Source organism: Ranitomeya variabilis, chromosome 5 (genome assembly GCF_051348905.1).
Source record: "Ranitomeya variabilis isolate aRanVar5 chromosome 5, aRanVar5.hap1, whole genome shotgun sequence".
Classification (NCBI taxonomy): Eukaryota; Metazoa; Chordata; class Amphibia; order Anura; family Dendrobatidae; genus Ranitomeya; species Ranitomeya variabilis.
In genome coordinates, this window is record NC_135236.1 from 397748351 (window position 1) to 397767456 (window position 19106).

General features: G+C 46.1%; 1 protein-coding gene across 1 annotated transcript in view; it reads left to right on the forward strand.

Moving 5' to 3' along the window:
• The window catches only part of IMMP2L (inner mitochondrial membrane peptidase subunit 2), a 2004242-nt gene that overhangs the window by 1560812 nt on the left and 424324 nt on the right, over positions 1 to 19106 (forward strand). The window lies entirely within an intron of this gene.

Below are 19106 nucleotides of genomic sequence, written 5' to 3' on the forward strand. Positions count from 1 at the left end.
GGGGTTCTTGAATTTCCAGCGTGGATATTTTTCGATAGGGTTTTTGCTGACCCTATGAGTTATCTTACTATATTCTGCTATTAGCTAGTGGGCCTCTCTTTGCTAAATACCTAGCTCATTCCTACGTTTGTCTTTTCCTCTTACCTCACCGTTATTATTTGTTGGGGGCTTGTATCCAACTTTTGGGGTCTTTTTCTCTGGAGGCAAGAAAGGTCTTTCTTTTCCCTTCTAGGGTTAGTTAGTTCTCCGGCTGGCGCGAGACGTCTAGAATCAACGTAGGCACGTTCCCCGGCTGCTGTTATTTGTGGTGCTAGGATTAGATATATGGTCAGCCCAGTTACCACTGCCCTATGAGCTGTTTTTTGTGTTTGCAGACTTGGTAACTATTTCTGAGACCCTCTGCCATTGGGGTCATAACAGTATGCCAGGCCAACATTGAATGTTTAAAGCATTGCAGAAGTGGGATTATAAGAAAGGAAATTCTGAGTTTTTTTTTTTTTTTCTTTTCTCTCTTCCTCCCCTTTACCTTTGAGTGGCTTGTGCTTGCTGCAGACATGAATGTCCAGACCTTGATTACAAGTGTAGACCAGCTTGCTGCTCGTGTGCAGGGCATACAAGATTTTGTTACCAGTAGTCCTATGTCTGAACCTAAAATACCTATTCCTGAACTGTTTTCTGGAGACCGATTTAGGTTTAGGAATTTCAGGAATAATTGTAAATTGTTTCTTTCTCTGAGACCCCGTTCATCTGGAGATTCAGCTCAGAAAGTTAAAATTGTTATCTCTTTTTTACGGGGCGACCCTCAGGATTGGGCTTTCTCGCTAGCACCAGGAGATCCGGCATTGGCAAATATTGATGCGTTTTTTCTGGCGCTCGGATTGCTTTACGAGGAACCCAATCTTGAAGTTCAGGCAGAAAAAGCCTTGCTGGCTATTTCTCAGGGCCAGGATGAAGCTGAAGTGTATTGCCAAAAATTTCGGAAATGGTCCGTGCTTACTCAGTGGAATGAGTGTGCTCTGGCCGCAAATTTCAGAAATGGCCTTTCTGAAGCCATTAAGAATGTGATGGTGGGTTTCCCCATTCCTACAAGTCTGAATGATTCCATGACGCTGGCTATTCAAATTGACCGGCGTTTGCGGGAGCGCAAAACCGCTAATCCTCTGGTGGTGTTGTCTGAACAAACACCTGATTTAATGCAATGTGATAGAATTCAGACTAGAAATGAGTGGAAAAATCATAGACGTCAGAATGGGTTGTGTTTTTACTGTGGTGATTCTACACATGTTATATCAGCATGCTCTAAACGCCTAACAAGGGTTGTTAGTAGGGTTGAGCGACTTTCATTTTTTTAAGATCGAGTAGGGTTTTGGGAAACCCGATTTTGTCCAGAGTCGAGTCGAGTGCAGTCGGCCGATTATCGCTAAAAGTCGGGGATCGACCGAAACACGAAACCCAATGCAAGTCAATGGGGAAGCATAGTCGGCAGTGAGTGGAGGCCAGGAAAACACCTACAGTGCCCATTTTAATGCCAAAAACATCCATTCTTGTTTCTGAAGCTTGCCAATCCTAATTAACTGTATAATAATAGTTGGGCATAGGGAATTGGGGGAAAGTTGTGGGGGGAGTAGGGCTGGCTCAAGTTTTTCGTGGGCCCAGGAAATGCGGACTACGTCATGGCGGTGTTGCAGGGAAAGGTAAGTATTTAAAAGTTGCAAGTGCTGTGATCCTGAGCAAGCAGGGGGGGGCCCACTCGTTCGCATTGCCACTGGCACAGGGCCCCTCAAAGTACGGCGGTGTGTTTGCATGGCGGGGGCGCCTCCCACCAGCAGCGACACTTTTGCGTACTCTGAGGGGCCCTGTGCCAGTGACGTCGCCAACGAGTATGCCCCCCCACCTGATGAAGGAACCTGCACTTTCATCTGCACCTTCCTCTTTGTCCCTGTGTAAGGTGGTATAACATGCGGGAAGGGGAACCTTACTTTCAGCAGGGACAGATTCTGGCTGTGTAGAGTAATAATAATAATAATAATAATAATAATTTTATTTATATAGCGCCAACATATTCCGCAGCGCTTTACAACTTATAGAGGGGACTTATACAGACAACAGACATTACAGCATAACAGAAATCACAGTTCAAAACAGATACCAGGAGGAATGAGGGCCCTGCTCGCAAGCTTACAATCTATGAGGAAAAGGGGAGACACAAGAGGTGGATGGTAACAATTGCTTTAGTTATTTGGACCAGCCATAGTGTAAGGCTCGGGTGTTCATGTAAAGCTGCATGAACCAGTTAACTGCCTAAGTATGTAACAGTACAGACACAGAGGCTATTAACTGCATAAAGTGTATGAGAACATGATGGAGGAACGTGATTATGTTGTTGTTTTTTATTAATAGGCCACACAGGGATAATTAGGTTAATGCGTTGAGGCGGTAGGCCAATCTGAACAAATGAGTTTTTAGTGCACGCTTAAAACTGTGGGGATTGGGGATTAATTGTATTAACCTAGGTAGTGCATTCCAAAGAATCGGCGCCGCACGTGTAAAGTCTTGGAGACGGGAGTGGGAGGTTCTGATTATTGAGGATGCTAACCTGACGTCATTAGCGGAGCGGAGGGCACGGGTAGGTTGGTAGACTGAGACCAGAGAGGAGATGTAGGGTGGTGCTGAGCCATGGAGTGCTTTGTGGATGAGGGTAGTAGTTTTGTACTGGATTCTGGATTGGATGGGTAGCCAGTGTAATGACTGGCACAAGGTAGAGGCATCGGTGTAACGGTTGGCGAGGAATATGATCCTGGCAGCAGCATTCAGGACAGATTGGAGCGGGGAGAGTCTGGTAAGAGGGAGGCCGATTAGTAGAGAGTTACAATAGTCCAGACGAGAATGAATAAGTGAGACAGTAAGAGTTTTTGCAGAGTCGAAAGTAAGAAAAGGGCGAATTCTGGAAATGTTTTTGAGATGCAGATAAGAAGAGCGAGCCAGTGATCGGATGTGGGGGGTGAATGAAAGCTCGGAATCAAGGATGACTCCAAGGCAGCGGGCATGTTGCTTTGGAGTAATGGTGGAACCGCACACAGAGATGGCAATGTCGGGCAAAGGTAGGTTTGTAGAGGGAGAGAACACGAGGAGTTCAGTTTTTGACAGGTTCAGTTTCAGATAGAGGGAGGACATGATGTTAGAGACAGCGGTAAGACAATCACTGGTGTTTTCTAAAAAGGTCGGCGTGATAACAGGAGAAGAGGTATATAATTGGGTGTCGTCAGCATAGAGATGGTACTGGAAACCAAATCTACTGATTGTTTGTCCAATAGGGGCAGTATACAAAGAGAAGAGGAGGGGGCCTAGGACTGATCCTTGAGGAACCCCAACAGTAAGGGGAAGGTGAGAGGAGGAGGAACCAGCAAAACAAACAGTGAAGGATCGGCCAGAGAGATAGGAGGAGAACCAAGAGAGAACGGTGTCCTTGAGGCCGATGGAGCGGAGCATAGTGAGGAGGAGCTGATGATCCACAGTGTCGAATGCTGCGGAGAGATCCAAGAGAATTAGCATGGAATAGTGACCATTAGATTTAGCTGTTAGTAGGTCATTAGAGACTTTAGTGAGGGCAGTTTCAGTAGAGTGTAAAGAGCGGAAACCAGATTGAAGAGGGTCGAGAAGAGAATTATCTGAGAGATAGCGGGTAAGACGGGAGTGGACCAGGCGTTCCAGGAGTTTAGAGATGAAGGGAAGATTAGAGACAGGTCTATAATTAGCGGCACAATTTTGATCGAGGGAGGGCTTTTTAAGTAGTGGATGTATGATGGCATGCTTAAATGAGGAGGGAAAAATACCGGAAGTGAGGGAAAGGTTGAATACAAGTACAAGGGGAATGTAGTGGTCTAGGTCAATGTACCAGCAGACTCATTTAGCAGTGGCTGGGCAATGGGCAGGATGAGGAGGAAACAGATATAGGGCCAAAGAATAAAGTAGGCTACATGCAGTTCAAAATTGGTAACAGGACTAAACAGGCGGCATTGCTTTGTTCAGTGGAGTAGCAAACCCAAGAGCAGCAGACACTGTTTCAAGGGCCTAACCACACTAGTAGGCCAAATGCAGTTTAATATCTGATAGTATAGGGCGAAAGCCAGAATGTGGAAGCTCAGCTTTGTTCAGTTGAGGACAACACCAGGGAGGGGCAGACACCTTTAGTAGGCCGGAAAAGCCTATTGCATTTTTTAAAATGGTAATTTGGAGCAGAAGGTTGAAGCTCAGCTTTATTTAGTTGAGGGCAACACCAGGGAGGGGCAGAAGCCGTTAGTAGGCCCTAACCACCATTTTTTTTTTTAAAACCACTTAATGAGAGCCGGAAAGTTGAAGCTCAGCTTTATTTAGTTGAGGACAACACCAGGCAGGGGCACACAGACAGACACCTTTAGTAGGCCGGAAAAGCCTATTGCATTTTTCAAAATGGTAATTTGGAGCAGAAGGTTGAAGCTCAGCTTTATTTAGTTGAGGGCAACACCAGGCAGGGGCACACAGACAGACACCTTTAGTAGGCCGGAAAAGCCTATTGCATTTTTCAAAATGGTAATTTGGAGCAGAAGGTTGAAGCTCAGCTTTATTTAGTTGAGGGCAACACCAGGGAGGGGCAGAAGCCGTTAGTAGGCCCTAACCACCATTTTTTTTTTTTAAAACCACTTAATGAGAGCCGGAAGGTTGAAGCTCAGCTTTATTTAGTTGAGGACAACACCAGGCAGGGGCACACAGACAGACACCTTTAGTAGGCCGGAAAAGCCTATTGCATTTTTCAAAATGGTAATTTGGAGCAGAAGGTTGAAGCTCAGCTTTATTTAGTTGAGGGCAACACCAGGGAGGGGCAGAAGCCGTTAGTAGGCCCTAACCAAAGTTGAAGGCCAAATGCAGTTTAATTTCTGATACTATAGGCCGAAAGCCAGAAGGTGGAAGCTCCGATTTAGACAGTGGAGGACAATTTGAATTAGGGACTGCAGACAGACTTAGTAGGCTGTCCCCTGTGGACCATGCATCCACCACATTAACCCATTGCGCCGTAATGGACACGTAATCTTCCGTGGCCATGCCTACAGGTCCATGCGTCTGTTGTCAGGTGCACCTTTGTACTCACAGATTGCCAGAGTGCATGGACAATGCGGTCTTCTACATGCTGGTGGAGGGTTGGGATGGCTTTTCTCGCAAAAGAAGTGTCGACTGGTTAGCTTGTAGCGTGGTACAGCGTAGTCCATCATGGCCTTATTAATAGTAAATAAAATATATAACTAGGCTCTATGAACTTTTAAATAGGTTCCAGGGGTACACGGGCAGCATTGGTGTGGTCAGTGGAGGAGTATTGCAAGTAGGGGCTGCAGACAGGCTATCAAAGGCCTAAAATAACAAACAGTAGGCAGTCATGGCAGTTTTACATCGGTTACATGGATACACAGGCAGGCACTCCAGGCAGCATTGTGGTCAGTGGAGGAGTATTGCAAGTAGGGGCCGCAGACAGGCTATCAAAGGCCTAAAATAACAAACAATAGGCTCATGGCAGCTTTACAGCGGTTACATGGATACACAGGCAGCTTGGTGGTGAGTGGAAGAGTAGTGCAAGGAGTGTCTGTCCCAGTACTCCCAAAATATAAATAGATGTTAATGTCTCGCAAAACAACCACAACAAAAAAAAAGGTGGCATACTTAGGTACAGGGGTGGGCTCATCTACTGAGTTTCTGACATAGTAATTTGGCAGTAACTATTTAATGGTGCCAATATAGGACACAGACACAGACTACTTTAAGTTGCATCATAGATGTCTACAAATTTGTATTGTCAGTGCCAGACATTGAATGATGTCAGCGAATAGACTAAAGATTGGTGGAGCTGTGCGACATAATTTTGCACGTGGTAGAGCACATTTTGAGCTGGGGTAGGGGGGAACTCTCTTGAGGCCGGCGGGACCGCCCCAGGGCCCCTCATGTTACAACGGTGTGTCTGACGTTGGGTGCGCACCACCACCGCCAGAGACACTACATTGTACTATGAGGGACCCAGTAGCAATGCCGTCAACCAAAAGCGAGCACACCCACCTCTTCAGACAAACAGCAGTCTCACGGGTGCTTGCGCCAAGTCGCGATACCACGGCCCCGTGTGGGGAGTTTTGCCATTTAGGGAGGTGTAAACATGTCGTATGCTGTACAATCAGCTGCAGCAAATTAGACATTAGAAAAGTAATTCACAGGCAAGAGCTTTTCATAGGAAAGCTAGGTGTCGGCCGGGCAAGGTGGGGCAAAAGATTTCGAAATCCAGTTGTGGTTCATTTTAATGAATGTTAGATCGTCAACATTTTGGGTAGCCAGACGAGTCCTTTTTTCGGTTAATATTGAACCTGCAGCACTGAATACTCTTTCTGATAGGACACTTGCTGCCGGGCAAGCAAGCTCCTGCAATGCATATTCTGCCAATTCTGGCCAGGTGTCTAATTTGGAGGCCCAGTAATCAAATGGGAATGACGGTTGAGGGAGAACATCGATAAGGGATGAAAAATAGTTAGTAACCATACTGGACAAATGTTGTCTCCTGTCACTTTCAATTGATGCAGCAGTACCTGTCCTGTCTGCGGTCATAGCAAAATCACTCCACAACCTGGTCAGAAAACCCCTCTGTCCAACGCCACTTCTGATGTGTGCACCCCTAACACTCCTAGTCTGCTGCCCCCTGGAGCTCGTGTGAGAACGATCACGTGCGCTGTGTGCTGGGAATGCCTGAAGCAAACGGTCAACAAGAGTTGATTGTTTGGTTGCTAATATTAGTTCCAAGTTCTCATGTGGCATAATATTTTGCAATTTGCCTTTATAGCGTGGATCAAGGAGGCAGGCCAACCAGTAATCGTCATCGTTCATCATTTTCGTAATGCGTGTGTCCCTTTTTAGGATACGTAAGGCATAATCCGCCATGTGGGCCAAAGTTCCAGTTGTCAAATCTCCGGTTGTGATTGGTTGAGGGGCAGTTGCAGGCAAATCTACGTCACTTGTGTCCCTCAAAAAACCAGAACCCGGCCGTGACACGCAACCAATTTCCTGTGCCCCCGGGAAAGGTTCGGCATTAAAAATATACTCATCCCCATCATCCTCCTCGTCCTCCACCTCCTCTTCGCCCGCTACCTCGTCCTGTACACTGCCCTGACCAGACAATGGCTGACTGTCATCAAGGCTTTCCTCTTCCTCTGGTGCAGACGCCTGCTCCTTTATGTGCGTCAAACTTTGCATCAGCAGACGCATTAGGGGGATGCTCATGCTTATTACGGCGTTGTCTGCACTAACCAGCCGTGTGCATTCCTCAAAACACTGAAGGACTTGACACATGTCTTGTATCTTAGACCACTGCACACCTGACAACTCCATGTCTGCCATCCTACTGCCTGCCCGTGTATCCTCCCACAAATAAATAACAGCACGCCTCTGTTCGCACAGTCTCTGAAGCATGTGCAGTGTTGAGTTCCACCTTGTTGCAACGTCTATGATTAGGCGATGCTGGGGAAGGTTCAAAGACCGCTGATAGGTCTGCATACGGCTGGCGTGTACAGGCGAACGTCGGATATGTGAGCAAAGTGCACGCACTTTGAGGAGCAGGTCAGAGAACCCAGGATAAGTTTTCAATAAGCACTGCACCACCAGGTTTAAGGTGTGAGCCAGGCAAGGAATGTGTTTCAGTTGGGAAAGGGAGATGGCAGCCATGAAATTCCTTCCGTTATCACTCACTACCTTGCCTGCCTCAAGATCTACTGTGCCCAGCCACGACTGTGTTTCTTGTTGCAAGAACTCGGACAGAACTTCCGCGGTGTGTCTGTTGTCGCCCAAGCACTTCATAGCCAATACAGCCTGCTGACGCTTGGCAGTAGCTGGCCCATAATGGGACAACTGGTGTGCAACAGTGTCATCTGCCGATGGAGTGGTTGGCAGACTGCGTTCTGTGGAAGAGCTGTAGCTTCTGCAGGAGGACGAGGAGGAGGAGGAGGAGGGGGTGCGAACGCCTACAGCCAACTGTTTCCTAGACCGTGGGCTAGGCACAACTGTCCCTAAATTGATGTCGCCTGTGGACCCTGCATCCACCACATTCACCCAGTGTGCCGTGATGGACACATAACGTCCCTGGCCATGCCTACTGGTCCATGCATCTGTAGTCAGGTGCACCTTTGTACTCACAGATTGCCTGAGTGCATGGACGATGCGCTGTTTAACATGCTGGTGCAGGGCTGGGATGGCTTTTCTGGAAAAAAAGTGTCGACTGGGTAGCTCGTATCGTGGTTCAGCGTACTCCATCAGGGCTTTGAAAGCTTCGCTTTCAACTAACCGGTAGGGCATCATCTCTAACGAGATTAGTCTAGCTATGTGGGCGTTAAAACACTGTGTACGCGGATGCGAGGATAAGTACTTCCTTTTTCTAACCAGAGTCTCATGTAGGGTGAGCTGGACTGGAGAGCTGGAGATCGTGGAACTTTCGGGTGTGCCGGTGTACATGGCAGACTGAGAGACGGTTGGAGACGGTATTGTTTCCGCCGGTGCCCTAGATGCAATATTTCCTCCTACAAAACTGGTGATTCCCTGACCCTGACTGCTTTTGGCTGGCAAAGAAACCTGCACAGATACTGCCGGTGGTGCGGAAAATGGTGGCCTTACAGTGACGGAAGGGATGTTGCGTTGCTGACTAGCTTCATTGGCCGAGGGTGCTACAACCTTGAGGGACGTTTGGTAGTTAGTCCAGGCTTGAAAATGCATGGTGGTTAAGTGTCTATGCATGCAACTAGTATTTAGACTTTTCAGATTCTGACCTCTGCTTAAGCTAGTTGAACATTTTTGACAGATGACTTTGCGCTGATCAGTTGGATGTTGTTTAAAAAAATGCCAGACTGCACTCTTCCTAGACTCGGATCCCTTTTCAGGGATTGCAGACTGAGCTTTAACCGGATGGCAACGCTGTGCTCCAACAGGTTTTGGCTTTGACACGCGTTTTGGGCCAGATACGGGCCCGGCAGATGGAACCTGTTGCGATGTTGATGCCTGCTGCGGCCCCTCCTCCACCTCCGCTTCTGAACTACTGCCGCCTGCACCCTGTTCCCCCAATGGCTGCCAATCGGGGTCAATAACTGGGTCATCTATTACCTCCTCTTCGAGCTCGTGTGCAACTTCGTCTGTGTCACTGTGTCGGTCGGTGGTATAGCGTTCGTGGCGGGGCAACATAGTCTCATCAGGGTCTGATTGTGGATCTGTACCCTGAGAGGGCAATGTGGTGGTCTGAGTCAAAGGAGCAGCATAGTACTCTGGCTGTGGCTGTGCATCAGTGCACTCCATGTCAGAATCTACTTGTAATGGGCATGGCCTGTTAAATGTTTCACTTTCTAAGCCAGGGACGGTATGTGTAAAGAGCTCCATGGAGTGACCCGTTGTGTCGCCTGCTGCATCCTTCTCTCTTGTTGTAGTTTTTGCTGAGGAGGACAAGGAAGCGACTTGTCCCTGACCGTGAACATCCACAAGCGACGCGCTGCTTTTACATTTACCAGTTTCGGAAGAGGAGGCAAAAGAGCTAGAGGCTGAGTCTGCAATGTAAGCCAAAACTTGCTGTTGCTGCTCCGCCTTTAAAAGCGGTTTTCCTACTCCCAGAAAAGAGAGCGTTCGAGGCCTTGTGTAGCCTGACGACGAAACTGGCTCCACAGCTCCAGACTTAGGTGGAATATTTTTATCCCCACGACCACCTGATGCTCCACTACCACTACCATCATTACCAGCTGACAATGAACGCCCACGACGACCTCTTGCACCAGACTTCCTCATTGTTTTAAAATCTTAACCAAAGTAACTTTATTTGTTGCTGTCAAACAACTTACACGGTGAGCTATAACTTCAGTATGATTTCAATATCCCTTAACAGGTTGGTGAGACCACAAGGAAAATCAGGCACAATGTTACACACTCTGTTTTCTGTGGCACAAAATCACAGAGATGACACACACGCAGGACTGTCACTCAAGCACTAATGTCAATATTAATCTCCCACCTAATTTATGTATATTTTTTTTTCAGGGAGACTTTAGAAACCAAATAATAAGAAAATAAATAAATAAATAAATAGGCTTTCTATAGCCCACTGAATGAAAGGGAGAGAGGTGGCACACCCAGGAGTCAAGACTGGCACACAAGCTGAAAGGGCAATATTACTCTCCCACTGTTTTTTTATGTATTTTTTGTTTTTTAAGGGAGACTTTAGAAACCCAATAATATTTAAAAAAAAAAAAAAAATAGGCTTTCTATGGCCCACTGAATGAGAGGGAGAGAGGTGGCACACCCAGGAGTCAAGACTGGCACACAAGCTGAAAGGGCAATATTACTCTCCCACTGTTTTTTTATGTATTTTTTGTTTTTTAAGGGAGACTTTAGAAACCCAATAATATTTAAAAAAAAAATAAATAGGCTTTCTATGGCCCACTGAATGAGAGGGAGAGAGGTGGCACACCCAGGAGTCAAGACTGGCACACAAGCTGAAAGGGCAATATTACTCTCCCACTGTTTTTTTAGGTTTTTTTTTTTTTTTCAGGGAGACTTTAGAAACCAAATAATATTAAAAAAAAATAAAAAATAAATAGGCTTTCTATAGCCCACTGAATGAGAGATAGCACACACAGCAGTGGCACACAAGCCCTGACTGAGGCCAATATTTTTCTCCCACTGATTGATGTAGTGTTTTTGTGTTGAGGTAGAATTTAGAACACAAATCACGGGAAAAATAAATAGGCTTTCTATGGCCCACTGAATGAAAGGGAGAGAGGTGGCACACCCAGGAGTCAAGACTGGCACACAAGCTGAAAGGGCAATATTACTCTCCCACTGTTTTTTTATGTATTTTTTGTTTTTTAAGGGAGACTTTAGAAACCCAATAATATTTAAAAAAAAAAATAAATAGGCTTTCTATGGCCCACTGAATGAAAGGGAGAGAGGTGGCACACCCAGGAGTCAAGACTGGCACACAAGCTGAAAGGGCAATATTACTCTCCCACTGTTTTTTGTATGTTTTTTTTTTTTTTCAGGGAGACTTTAGAAACCAAATAATATTAAAAAAACCAAAAAAAAAATAGCCTTTCTATGGCCCACTGAATGAGAGAGAGAGGTGGCACACCCAGGAGTCAAGACTGGCACACAAGCTGAAAGGGCAATATTACTCTCCCACTGTTTTTTTTATGTATTTTTTGTTTTTTAAGGGAGACTTTAGAAACCCAATAATATTTAAAAAAAAAAATAAATAGGCTTTCTATGGCCCACTGAATGAAAGGGAGAGAGGTGGCACACCCAGGAGTCAAGACTGGCACACAAGATGAAAGGGCAATATTACTCTCCCACTGTTTTTTTAGGTTTTTTTTTTTTTTTCAGGGAGACTTTAGAAACCAAATAATATTAAAAAAAAATAAATAAAAAAATAGGCTTGCTATAGCCCACTGAATGAGAGATAGCACACACAGCAGTGGCACACAAGCCCTGACTGAGGCCAATATTTTTCTCCCACTGATTGATGTAGTGTTTTTGTGTTGAGGTAGAATTTAGAACACAAATCACGGAAAAAATAAATAGGCTTTCTATGGCCCACTGAATGAAAGGGAGAGAGGTGGCACACCCAGGAGTCAAGACTGGCACACAAGCTGAAAGGGCAATATTACTCTCCCACTGTTTTTTTATGTATTTTTTGTTTTTTAAGGGAGACTTTAGAAACCCAATAATATTTAAAAAAAAAAATAAATAGGCTTTCTATGGCCCACTGAATGAGAGGGAGAGAGGTGGCACACCCAGGAGTCAAGACTGGCACACAAGCTGAAAGGGCAATATTACTCTCCCACTGTTTTTTTAGGTTTTTTTTTTTTTTTCAGGGAGACTTTAGAAACCAAATAATATTAAAAAAAAAAAAAAAAAAATAGGCTTGCTGTAGCCCACTGAATGAGAGATAGCACACACAGCAGTGGCACACAAGCCCTGACTGAGGCCAATATTTTTCTCCCACTGATTGATGTAGTGTTTTTGTGTTGAGGTAGATTTTAGAACACAAATCACGGAAAAAATAAATAGGCTTTCTATGGCCCACTCAGTGAGAGATGGCACACACAGGGATGGCACTGTAGCAGAAATGCCAATCTTAATCTCCCACAAAAAAAAACAAACAAAAAAAAAAAACTGTCCTACAATTACTATCTCCCTGCAGTAATGTAAGCCAGGTATGGCAGGCAGCAATAGGAGTGGACTGATGCACAAATTAAATAAAAAGTGTGGACAAACAAAAAAGATAGCTGTGCAGAAAGGAAGGAACAAGAGTATATGTGCTTTGAAAAAAGCAGTTGGTTTCCACAGTGGCGTACACACAGCAATACAGCTATCACGGAGCCTTCTAGGGCAGCCCAATGAGCTACAGCGCTGAGGGGAAAAAAAAAAAAAAATAGCTTCCACAGTCCCTGCACACCGAAGGTGGTGTTGGACAGTGGAAATCGCTGCAGCACAAGCGGTTTGGTGGTTAGTGGACCCTGCCTAACGCTCTCCCTGCTTCTGACGAAGCGGCAGCAACCTGTCCCTAAGCTCAGATCAGCAGCAGTAAGATGGCGGTCGGCGGGAACGCCCCTTTATAGCCCCTGTGACGCCGCAGACAGCAAGCCAATCACTGCAATGCCCTTCTCTAAGATGGTGGGGACCAGGATCTATGTCATCACGCTGCCCACACTCTGCGTTCACCTTCATTGGCTGAGAAATGGCGCTTTTCGCGTCATTGAAACGCGACTTTGGCGCGAAAGTCGCGTACCGCATGGCCGACAAGCACAGGGGTCGGATCGGGTTTCATGAGACGCCGACTTAGCCAAAAGTCGGCGACTTTTGAAAATGATCGACCCGTTTCGCTCAACCCTAGTTGTTAGTCCTGTCGCCATTGGTAATTTGCAACCTAAATTTATTTTGTCTGTGACTTTAATTTGCTCATTGTCTTCTTACCCTGTTATGGCGTTTGTGGATTCAGGTGCTGCCCTGAGTCTTATGGATCTGTCATTTGCCAAGCGCTGTGGTTTTGTTCTTGAACCGTTGGTAAATCCTATTCCTCTTAGAGGTATTGATGCTACGCCATTGGCGGAAAATAAACCGCAGTTTTGGACGCAGGTAACCATGTGCATGACTCCTGAACATCGGGAGGTGATTCTTTTTCTTGTTCTGCATAAGATGCATGATTTGGTCGTTTTGGGTCTGCCATGGTTACAGACCCACAATCCAGTCTTGGATTGGAAGGCAATGTCTGTGTCAAGTTGGGGTTGTCAGGGAATTCATGCTGATTCCCCGCCGGTGTCTATTGCTTCCTCTACTCCTTCGGAAATTCCTGAGTATTTGTCTGATTATCAGGATGTATTCAGCGAGTCCAGATCCAGTGCTCTGCCTCCTCATAGGGACTGTGACTGCGCCATAGATTTGATTCCAGGTAGTAAATTTCCTAAGGGTAGATTATTTAATCTGTCTGTACTTGAGCATGCCGCAATGCGTTCGTATATCAAGGAGTCTCTGGAGAAGGGGCATATCCGTCCATCCTCTTCCCCTCTTGGTGCGGGATTCTTTTTTGTGGCCAAGAAGGACGGATCTTTGAGACCTTGTATTGACTATCGGCTTTTGAATAAAATCACTGTTAAATTTCAGTATCCTTTGCCTCTGTTGTCAGACTTGTTTGCCCGGATTAAAGGTGCCAAGTGGTTCACCAAGATAGATCTTCGTGGTGCGTACAACCTTGTGCGCATTAAGCAAGGAGATGAATGGAAAACCGCGTTTAATACGCCCGAAGGTCATTTTGAGTACTTGGTGATGCCTTTTGGGCTCTCTAATGCTCCTTCAGTGTTTCAGTCCTTTATGCATGATATTTTCCGGAAGTATCTGGATAAATTTATGATCGTTTATCTGGATGATATTCTGTTTTTTTCTGATGACTGGGACTCACATGTGGAACAGGTCAGGATGGTGTTTCAGGTTTTGCGTGAGAACGCGTTGTTTGTTAAGGGCTCAAAGTGTCTCTTTGGAGTACAGAAGGTTCCCTTTTTGGGGTTTATTTTTTCCCCTTCTGCTGTGGAGATGGACCCAGTCAAGGTCCGAGCTATTCATGATTGGACTCAACCCTCGTCAGTTAAGAGTCTTCAGAAGTTCTTGGGTTTTGCTAACTTCTACCGTCGTTTTATCGCTAATTTTTCTAGCGTTGTTAAGCCTTTGACGGATATGACCAAGAAAGGTTCTGATGTTGCTAACTGGGCTCCTGCAGCCGTGGAGGCGTTCCAAGAGTTGAAGCGCCGGTTTACTTCAGCGCCTGTTTTGTGCCAGCCTGATGTCTCACTTCCCTTTCAGGTCGAAGTGGATGCTTCGGAGATTGGGGCAGGGGCCGTGTTGTCACAGAGAGGCCCTGGTTGCTCGGTAATGAGACCATGTGCCTTCTTCTCTAGGAAGTTTTCGCCTGCTGAGCGGAATTATGATGTTGGCAATCGGGAGTTGCTGGCCATGAAGTGGGCATTTGAGGAGTGGCGTCATTGGCTAGAAGGTGCTAAGCATAGTGTGGTGGTCTTGACTGATCACAAAAATTTGATGTATCTCGAGTCTGCTAAACGCCTGAATCCTAGACAGGCCCGCTGGTCATTGTTTTTCTCCCGTTTTGACTTTGTGGTCTCGTATTTACCAGGTTCAAAGAATGTGAAGGCTGATGCTCTTTCAAGGAGCTTTGTGCCTGACTCTCCTGGAGTCGCAGAACCTGTTGGTATTCTTAAAGAGGGAGTTATCTTGTCAGCCATTTCTCCTGATTTGCGACGCGTGTTGCAGAGATTTCAGGCCGGTAGACCTGACTCTTGTCCACCTGACAGACTGTTTGTTCCTGATAAGTGGACCAGCAGAGTCATTTCCGAGGTTCATTCCTCGGTGTTGGCAGGTCATCCGGGAATTTTTGGCACCAGAGATCTGGTGGCTAGGTCCTTTTGGTGGCCTTCCTTGTCGTGAGATGTGCGGTCGTTTGTGCAGTCCTGTGGGACTTGTGCTCGAGCTAAGCCTTGCTGTTCTCGTGCCAGCGGGTTGCTCTTGCCCTTGCCTGTCCCGAAGAGGCCTTGGACACACATTTCCATGGATTTCATTTCTGATCTCCCGGTGTCTCGGGGCATGTCTGTCATCTGGGTGGTATGTGATCGCTTTTCTAAAATGGTCCATTTGGTGCCTTTGCCTAAGCTGCCTTCCTCTTCCGATCTGGTTCCTGTGTTCTTTCAGAATGTGGTTCATTTACACGGCATTCCTGAGAATATTGTGTCTGACAGAGGATCCCAGTTTGTTTCCAGGTTCTGGCGATCCTTTTGTGCTAGGATGGGCATTGATTTGTCGTTCTCGTCTGCCTTTCATCCTCAGACTAATGGACAAACGGAGCGAACTAATCAGACTCTGGAGGCTTATTTGAGGTGTTTTGTTTCGGCAGATCAGGATGATTGGGTGACCTTCTTGCCCTTAATAATCGGGCTAGTTCCGCTACTTTGGTTTCGCCATTTTTCTGCAACTCTGGTTTCCATCCTCGTTTTTCCTCAGGACATGTGGAGCCTTCTGACTGTCCTGGGGTGGATTCTGTGGTGGATAGGTTGCAGCAGATCTGGAATCATGTGGTGGACAACTTGAAGTTGTCACAGGAGAAGGCTCAGCGTTTTGCCAACCGCCGCCGCGGTGTGGGTCCCCGACTTCGTGTTGGGGATTTGGTATGGCTGTCTTCTCGATTTGTTCCTATGAAGGTCTCCTCTCCTAAATTTAAGCCTCGCTTCATCGGTCCTTACAAGATATTGGAAATCCTTAATCCAGTTTCCTTTCGCTTGGATCTTCCGGTGTCGTTTGCCATTCACAACGTGTTCCATAGGTCTTTGTTGCGGTGCTATGTTGTGCCTGTGGTTCCTTCTGTTGAGCCTCCTGCTCCGGTGTTGGTTGAGGGCGAGTTGGAGTACGTGGTGGAGAAGATCTTGGATTCTCGTCTCTCCAGACGGAGGCTTCAGTATCTGGTCAAGTGGAAGGGCTATGGTCAGGAGGATAATTCCTGGGTGGTTGCCTCTGATGTGCATGCGGCCAATTTAGTTTGTGCCTTTCACGCTGCTCATCCTGATCGCCCTGGTGGTCGTAGTGAGGGTTCGGTGACCCCTCCTTAAGGGGGGGGTACTGTTGTGAATTAGACTTTTTGGCTCCCTCTGGTGGTTACTAGTGATATGACTCTGGGATTTTCTTCCCTCAGTTTGCAACCACCTGGGTCGTTAGTCCAGGGGTGTTGCTATATAAACCTCTTGGATCCTTAGTCTAGTGCCTGGCATCGTTGTATTCAGATCCTCTTTGTTTGCTCCTATCTGCTGGTCCTGGTTCGTGCAAAAATTAAGCTAAGTCTTGCTTCTTTGTTTTTTCAGTTATTTGCTTGCTCTCTTTTTTGTCCAGCTTGTACTAAATGTGATTCCTGACCTTGCTGGAAGCTCTAGGGGGCTGGTGTTCTCCCCCCGGGCCGTTAGACGGTTCGGGGGTTCTTGAATTTCCAGCATGGATATTTTTCGATAGGGTTTTTGCTGACCATATGAGTTATCATACTATATTCTGCTATTAGCTAGTGGGCCTCTCTTTGCTAAATACCTAGCTCATTCCTACGTTTGTCTTTTCCTCTTACCTCACCGTTATTATTTGTTGGGGGCTTGTATCCAACTTTTGGGGTCTTTTTCTCTGGAGGCAAGAAAGGTCTTTCTTTTCCCTTCTAGGGTTAGTTAGTTCTCCGGCTGGCGCGAGACGTCTAGAATCAACGTAGGCACGTTCCCCGGCTGCTGTTATTTGTGGTGCTAGGATTAGATATATGGTCAGCCCAGTTACCACTGCCCTATGAGCTGGTTTTTGTGTTTGCAGACTTGGTAACTATTTCTGAGACCCTCTGCCATTGGGGTCATAACAGTGGATACATTATACTCTGAGGGGCTATATTATATTCTGTGGGGGCTAAACTATACTATATGAGGGGGCTGCATTATACCCTATGGGGAGCTACATTATATTCTATGGGGGGCTGCATTATACCTTATGAGGGGGTGGCATTATACTCTGAGGGGGCTAAATTATATTCTGTGGGTGGGCTGAATTATCCTATATGAGGGGGCTGCATTTTACCCTATGAGGGGGCTACATTATTTTTCATGAGGGGCTGCATTATATTCTTTGAGGGGGCTGCACTATACACTATGAGGGGACTATATTAAATTCTATGGGGGGCTGCATTATACCTTATGAGGGGTTGCATTATACTCTGAGGGGGCTACATTATATTCTGAGGGGGATGCATTATACCCTATGAGGGGGCTACATTATATTCTATGGGAGGCTGCATTACATTCTATGAGGGGGATACATTATATTCTATGAAGGGGGCTACATTATATTCTATGAGTGGGCTGCCCCAACCCGTGCTACCTAATTAAGACCTGTACTACCTTATATTATACCTTGATATTAGCGTGTTTTACTGCACAATTGGTCGTATTGTATTTATTTCTATGCAGCTACATAGTGGGCCCCACAAATGATTTTCTCTGGTGGGCCTAAAGTGATTCAATCTGACGTTGCCTTCATATATTTATTATTTATAGATTATAGCCTAAATTTGTCTATTTTTCATACAAACTTAGCAACTATAACCGTGGATCTAAGGGGTAGGGTTGAGCGAAACGGATCGGACAAATTCAAAAATCGCCGACTTTCGGCAAAGTCGGGTTTCATGAAACCTGACCCGATCCTAGTGTGGGATCGACCATGCGGTCTGCGATCTTCGCGCCAAAGTCGCGTTTCGTATGATGCATTCAGCACCATTTCTCAGCCAATGAAGGAGGATGCAGAATGTGGGCAGCATGATGACATAGGTCTCGGACCCCACCATCTTAGAGAAGGGCATGACAGTGATTGGCTTGCTTTCTGCGGCGTCACAGGGGATATAAAGGGGCGTGCACGCCGACCGCCATCTTACTTCTGCCGATCTTAGCATAGGGAGAGGTTGCTGCAGCTTCATCAGAAGAAGGGATATAGTTAGGGAGGGAAGATTAACCCCCAAACCGCTTGTGCTGTAGCGATTTCCACTGTCCAACACCACCTTTTGTTGCAGGGACAGTGGAGGCTATTTTTTTGTGCATCAGTTCTGTAGCTTATTAGGCTACCTTATAAGGCTCACTGATAGCTGCATTGCTGTTTGCACGCTGCTGTGCAAACCAACTGCTTTTTTAAAAGCAAAAATCCTGTTGCTCCTTTCTGCAGTTATCTTGTTTATTTATCCACACTTTTGTGTGCAGCAGTCCTTTTTGTTGCTGCCATACTTGTCCTGAGATCATTGTAGGGAGATTGAAATTGTACTACAGTCCTTGGATTTTTTCCATTTGGATATCTTCCAGCCACGTTCTGCCACATAAATTGTGTTGTGTTATACACTTAGCCTGAGTTGCAGTGCAGTCTCCCCCCCAAAAAAGGGAGATTCAAATTGTCACAAAGTGGATATACGTCAGTTCTATTAGTTTGTCGTATATCAGCCAGCCACGTTCTGCCACTTACACTGTGTTGTGTTATACACTGGGCCTGAGTTTTGGTGCAGTCTCCCCCCAAAAAAAGGGACATTCAAATTGTCACAAAGTGGATATACATCAGTTCTATTAGTTTGTCGTATATCAGCCAGCCACATTCTGCCACTTACACTGTGTTGTGTTATAGACTGGGCCTGAGTTTTGGTGCAGTCTCCCCCCCAAAAAAGGGACATTCAAATTGTCACAAAGTGGATATATGTCAGTTTTGTTAGTTTGTCGTATATCAGCCAGTCACGTTCTGCCACTTACATTGTGTTGTGTTACACACTGGGCCTGAGTTGCGGTGCTGTCTCTCCCCAAAAAAAGGAGATTCAAATTGTCACAAAGTGGATATACGTCAGTTCTGTTAGTTTGTCGTATATCAGCCAGCCACGTTCTGCCACTTACATTGTGTTGTGTTACACACTGGGCCTGAGTTGTGGTGCTGTCTCCCCAAAATAAAAAGGGAGATTTAAATTCTCAACAAGTTTA